Below are 6,145 nucleotides of genomic sequence, written 5' to 3' on the forward strand. Positions count from 1 at the left end.
CCCCTTTCCCGTGCCTCTCCATGGCACTCTTCCTATTCTTGTCCACACCTGATTTGCCATCCAAAAAACCCTTTTAAAGAAACACAACGCATAGGAGCACACCCAAAGGGGCTGTCGGTAGGATCACAATGAGGTGTCCGTACACGCGTGTTCACAGCGGCACCGTTCACAATAGCCAAAACGCAGAAGCAGCCCTGGTGCCCTTGGACAGATCCAGGGAGAAGCCAAACAGGGTCACCCAGCCTTAAAGGAAGGACATTCTGATACCCATTACCACATGGACAAACCCAGACGACATCACGCTCAGTGAAATAAGCCAGTCATGAAAAGACAAATGCCTCCCACTTCTGGGAGGTCCCTGGAGTCATCAGATCCAGAGATGGAAAGAGGGGTGGTGAGCGCCGGGGACTGGGGGAGGGGACCGGGGGAGTGAGTGCTTCACGGGGACAGAGTTCCCGCTTTGCCAAGATGCAGACTTCTGGACATGGATGGTGGTGGTGATGGCCGCACAAAAGTGTGAATGTACTTAGTGTCCCTGAACCCTACACTTCACGATGGTTAAAATGGTAAATTTTAGGTTATGTGTATTTCATTGCAATTACAAATACGAATAAATGGAATAAATAAATAAAGCAGATCTATGTTGACCTAGAAAAAACGTTGATTCAAGCGAAATCACTAGGTCTCAAAACTATAATATCCAGTAAAAATGGCTTTTTATATTTCGAGTGTATGATTGAGTATCTAATAATTGTATTTACGTATTCAGTGAAATATACATTTATTTATACATAGTCATTTTTATTTGTACATATATTTTACCTACATACATTTATTTCTATGTTCAACAAATATAAAGTATATGTAGATATTTAATATAGCTCATGTTAACTACATATCTAATGAATAACTATATGTTTAGCAGTACGTGACATAATACATCATGACCACTTGAAAAGTCTAGAAAGAGGTTCAGAAGTGTCAGCCTTGGTGGCCTTGGGGACAGGAGTGGTGCCCCTGCGGGCAGGGAAGGAAGGCCCCGTTCCTTCATGCCTTCTGTGCCCTTTCCTCTCCTACAACGCACGTGTCCGTGTGTCACAACAAAGTAACACAGACTGAGCAAGGGGACCCATGCCACAGGGCTGCTTGGCAGGCCTGTTCCCTTGGGGTCTCTCAGGGCCCTCACACCTGACGTGAGGTGACCCAGAGTCTCCCTGGACAGCAGCGTGTGGCCAGCATGGCCACTAGTTCAGAAAGTGCCTTCCACAAGGCAGAAAGAGGCACCTCTTCCTCGAAGAGTCCCTGCGTCTGTGAGACGTGGTTGGGATACGCTGGCGTGGACGGAGTCAGTCTTTGCTGTCATCTGGCAGGAGACAAATCTCATGATAACAGCACACATCCGGGCTGTGACCTTCTCCTCACCAGCACAGTACGGAAATGGGGAAAGGGGCATTTTCTGGCGGAGAAACCCGACCACCGAGACTGCAGCCAGGAGGCCACGGTCAACGCCAACGGCGATAAACCATATCGGCAGGATGCGCCCAGGCAAACCCCAGGACACAGGCCCTGCGAAACACCCGACAGGATCCTCAAAATGGCCAAGTTCATCGGAAACAGAGAAAGTCTGAGAACCCGGCACAACGAAGAGGAGCCTAAGGGGTATGAGGACTAAATGTAACTCGGTGCCCTGGATACACTCCTGCAACAGGAAAGGGCACTAGGTTTAAAAAAAAAAAAAAAAAAAAAAAGGAAGTCTGAATAAACTCTAATCTATCCATGTGAGTCCATTAACTACCACAAACATTCCACACTCACGCTAAGAAGTCAGTAACAGGGAAAAGTGTGTGGGGTTCAGGGCAGATACACAGAACTCTGCGCACTGTGCACTCAATTTTTCTAAAATTTAAAACTGTTCTAAAAAGGAAAGCCTATTAACTTACACAGTGTGTATTCAGGAGGTCTGGAGGGAACGGTGGCTCCAAGGTGCACCCAACACCCACACAGCAGCTTGTCTACAGAATCCCTGTCCCTGGAACTTCCCACCCATTCTCTCAACCAGCATTCACTGCATGGCAGGCTCTGCGCCAGGCGCCACAAGGGTGGCAAAGCAGACCCGGCCCCTGACTTCGCCAAGGGATGATGGTCTCCTTACAACAGATATTTCCACTCGAGAGGAAGGGGCTGGGTCCAAGGGAACAAACCACCCACAAAGGCCTTCGGGAGCCCCAGGTGCCAGAGGCCCTTTGCTATGCTCCCAGAGGTCTCACTGGTTCCTGGGTGTCACCAGCCTGGAGCGGGGGTGCCTCTCTGGAGGCTCCCTGGCCACACGAAGCAGCCTGCTCTCAAAGAGACCATGCTCAGGTGCCAGCCAGTAGCCCCTTTCAATGCCCGGCCTTCCCCTCCCTGGTTAACCCTCTCTCCAAAATGGCAGCCCCTGACAAGGTCACCATGACCTCTACCAGGCCCTGTTCAATGGCCAATTCTCCATCCTCACTGCACACCACTGGCAGCAGCATCCCATACGGGAGTGCATTTACATCCCGTTGCTGCTGTCACAATCACCTGAACCTGATTAAAGCAACACAGTTATTACTTTACAGTTCTGGAAGCCAGAAGTCTGACATAAGTCTTAACGGGCTAAAATCAAAGTGGAGGCAGGGCTGCATTACCTCCTGGAGGCTCTAGGAGAGAACCCGTGTCTTGGCCTTCTCCACCTTCCACAGGCCACCCACATGCCTTAGCACAGGGCCCCTTCCCGCACCTTCAAGGTCAGCAACAGGCTGTCCTCACACTGTATCACTGTGACGTTCTTCCACTCCGACTCTCTCTTCTGCCCCCTCTTCCATGTTCTGAGGCCCTTGTGACTACATCAGGACCACCCAGATAATCCACGATAACCTCTCTTTTAAGGTCGGCTGATTAGCAACCTGGATTCCACCTGCAATGTTAACACCCCTTTGCCAGGTAACCTAACACATTCACTAGTTTGGGGGATCAGGACATGGATCTGCTACCACTGAGCCCTCTCTCCCTGAAATGTTCTCCTCCCCTGACCTCTGGGTCACAGTCTTGGTTCCCTTTCTGTCACACCAGCCATCCGTGCTCATCTCCCTTGTTGGATCTCTCCTTCTTCCTGCCCGGCCAAGGGCTCTGGGCTTGGTCCAGGCCTTTGCCCTCAGGCCTCCTTCTTCCCAATCCACACTTACTCCCAAGGTGAGCTCAGCCATTTCCACGCTGACCACTACTCGGTGTAGCCCAGCTCCCGTAGTCCCAGCTCCGAGCCCTCGCCCAAATCTAGACCTGCCCCCCCACACTCTACTGTACGTGCCCCCTGGCCAAACTCAGCAAGACCAGAACAGAATTCCTGATGGCCCCATGAGGTTTCAGCATATTAGCCAACGGCATCTCTAGTCTCCCATTGCTCAGGCCGAAATCCTTGGCTTCATCCTTGACTCCTCTCTTTCTCTCTCTCAACCCACAACCAATCCCAACAAAGCCTACCAGCTCCACCTTTGAAATACATAGGAAACCCCACAGCTAGCGGCCCATCATTCAACACCCTGGTCCAGTACTCCTCCGTCTGGGCCTGGTCTCCCACCCGTCTCCTCTCTTGCTGCCACTTCTGCCCTTGGCTCTCTATCCTCACCCCTGCCACGGGGTTGCTTTAAAAGACGAGCCACAGTGCATCACTTCCCGGCTCAAAACCCACATGGCTTCCATCTTACTCACAGTAACAGCCAGGATTCTGAGCTTAAGCCACGGGGCCTTTCCTGACCTGGCCCCTCCTCACCCTCCTGGCCTCACCTCCGCTGCCCCTCCCTTGCTGCGGTGGCCCCCAGGCCTCCTTGCTGGTCTTGGACCACACCAAGCACATCCCGCCTTTGGCCTCTGGCCTCACTACCATGGCACTCGGGAAAACTCTTCCCTTGGACATGGCCTTGCCCTCCCTCATTTCACTCAGGGCTCAGTTCACCTGCCACTTCCTCAAAGCACCCTCCCTGACCACTCAACTAGACAGCGTTCACCATCCTCTCTCCCAGTCCCAATCTGCCCACTGCACTTCTCCCTGCAGCACAAACCACCACCTGCTACAGCATGGATTGGCACCACTGTTTACTTCCTTCTCCTGCCCCAAGAAGGCAGATTTCTTAAGACAGACTGCCTTGTTCTCTGACATCCCAGCACCCAGAACAGAGCCTGCCACCTAGAAAGCTGTCCCTGAACACCAGAAGTGAATGGCTGACTCAGAGGCTCTTGTCTACTCAACCCTTCACAGCCTTCTTTCCTTCCAGCAAACTTTCAACAGAACTTTCCGCCATGGTGAGAATGTTCCATAGTCTGGGCTGTCCAATCTAGCAGCCTCTAACACATGTGGCCATTAAGCACCTGAAATGTCTAAATTTAAATAACCATACCTGGCTAGTGGGTCCTGCGCTGGAAAAGCATCTCAGGCCACATGGGAAATGGTTGCAGCTGCCTCTCAGTTTACCCTTTGCAAGAAGGAACAGATACTAAGTTTACACTAAGCACGGATCTTCAGGTTTTCAAAGCACCTCCTGGTTAGAGCCTGGGGACAAGTGTCTACCAGAATGTTCCGGTGCTGGTTTCTCAAAGAGGAAAGCAAGTGCAAAGCAGGCCAGGTAAGTAGGCTCTAACATGGAGGCCTGCGAGAGAGCCTAGGACAGGCTGGGGGGGAGAGGGTTCTCTCTGGGCCAGGTTTTCTCCTCTGCAAAATGAGCCAGACACATCCCACTTCATGAGACAGGAGCAAGTGAATGGTCCCTGTGAACACATTCTGACATGGGACTCTTTTAAAGCTCAGTAAACTGACAGAGTGTTATTACTTAGTCTTCTCTAGTGAAAATCTAATGACAGAAAATGAACAGAATCTCCTTTAAAGATTTACAGATTAAAACTCTGTAGCAAGTGTAGCAAGGCCTTGGGGCCTGCAGGTAAAGAACCCAACAGGACCAGGGGAGCCAGGCCCTGAGGGAGGGCAGGGAGGACCCCAGGGCAGTGAGGGGAGAGGCCATACTGAACAGGGCAGTCCTGGGAACAGAAGCCTAGCTCTGCTAGGAGTGGGTGAGAGGGGGTGAGGGCTGGGGAGGGAAGTGGTCATAGGTACTCCAAGGACAGATCACCCATCCTGGACACCAGCCATGGTGGGGGGGGGGGGGAAATGGGTGGGGCAGAGCACAAATTAAGGAGTGGAGGAGACTCAGAAGAAACAGACACCAAAGGTCAGAGGTTAAGTGATGGGCACTGTTTCGGCTCAGGGCGTGATCCCGGCGTTCTAGGATCGAGCCCCACATCAGGCTCCTCTGCTATGAGCCTGCTTCTTCCTCTCCCACTCCCCCTGCTTGTGTTCCCTCTCTCACTGGCTGTCTCTATCTCTGTCGAATAAATAAATAAAATCTTAAAAAAAAAAAAAAGTGATGGGCACTGAACCTGGGGGCTGGGATGGGGGTTGCGGACATCCCAGCAGACTTGGAGGAAAAGGCAGGAGTACTGGTGGCCAGCTTTGGAGGAAGGGGCAAGGAGAATCTAGGGAGACAGCCAGGGCTCTGTGCCTTCCCAAATTTGGGGCCACAGAGTCAGGGCCGGATGGGAAGTGGATAAATTCAGCAGCCAAGAGTGTGCAGTCAGGAAAACTCTAGCCAGTGATCCCAACTGTTCTAAGAAGGGCTACACTCGCGGCTTGCTCACCTCTGCAAAAGCGGCGCCTACAGGAACGCCCCTACCTCTCGCACCCACCCGCAGGGTAGACGCTGCAAAGGCTTACAGACTAGGAATCGGATGCATAAGAAGCGAAGCGCCTGGCCTAGGTCACAGGGATTTTAAGATTCAGGGCGAGATTAGACTCGGGCGGCTGGCAAAGTCCAAGCCCGCAGCCAGGGCGCTGGGCTCCACCTTTCCTGCGACTTTGCGGGCCTGAGCGCCATACACTAAGGAACACCCGAAGCATCCTACTCAGACCCTACCGTCCCTCCGATAATCTCCCCAACTCGAAGGGGCCTCCCCGCCGCGGGTGTAGACCGAGCTCAGCCCGCCGGGGTCCTACAGGAGGAGACTGGGGGCGGGCCCTCCTTACCTGCGCGGACCGCTCGGGGCCCGCCCCGGGAGCCGCGGGGGGATCCGGGAGGGT

General features: G+C 52.8%; 1 protein-coding gene across 4 annotated transcripts in view; it reads right to left on the bottom strand.

Moving 5' to 3' along the window:
• The window catches only part of EVC2 (EvC ciliary complex subunit 2), a 115,839-nt gene extending 111,365 nt beyond the window's left edge, over positions 1-4,474 (bottom strand). For 3 of the 4 annotated variants that reach the window (XM_034672141.1, XM_034672140.1, XM_034672138.1), the window contains exon 1: positions 4,416-4,473. The gene's annotated coding sequence lies outside the window, so the exon portion shown is untranslated. Of the gene's footprint in view, positions 1-4,415 lie in introns of all 4 variants that reach the window. The other variant, XM_034672139.1, reaches the window with a different exon arrangement.
• Positions 4,475-6,145: the final 1,671 nt, after the last annotated feature.

This window comes from Ailuropoda melanoleuca, chromosome 11 (genome assembly GCF_002007445.2).
Source record: "Ailuropoda melanoleuca isolate Jingjing chromosome 11, ASM200744v2, whole genome shotgun sequence".
NCBI lineage: Eukaryota > Metazoa > Chordata > Mammalia > Carnivora > Ursidae > Ailuropoda > Ailuropoda melanoleuca.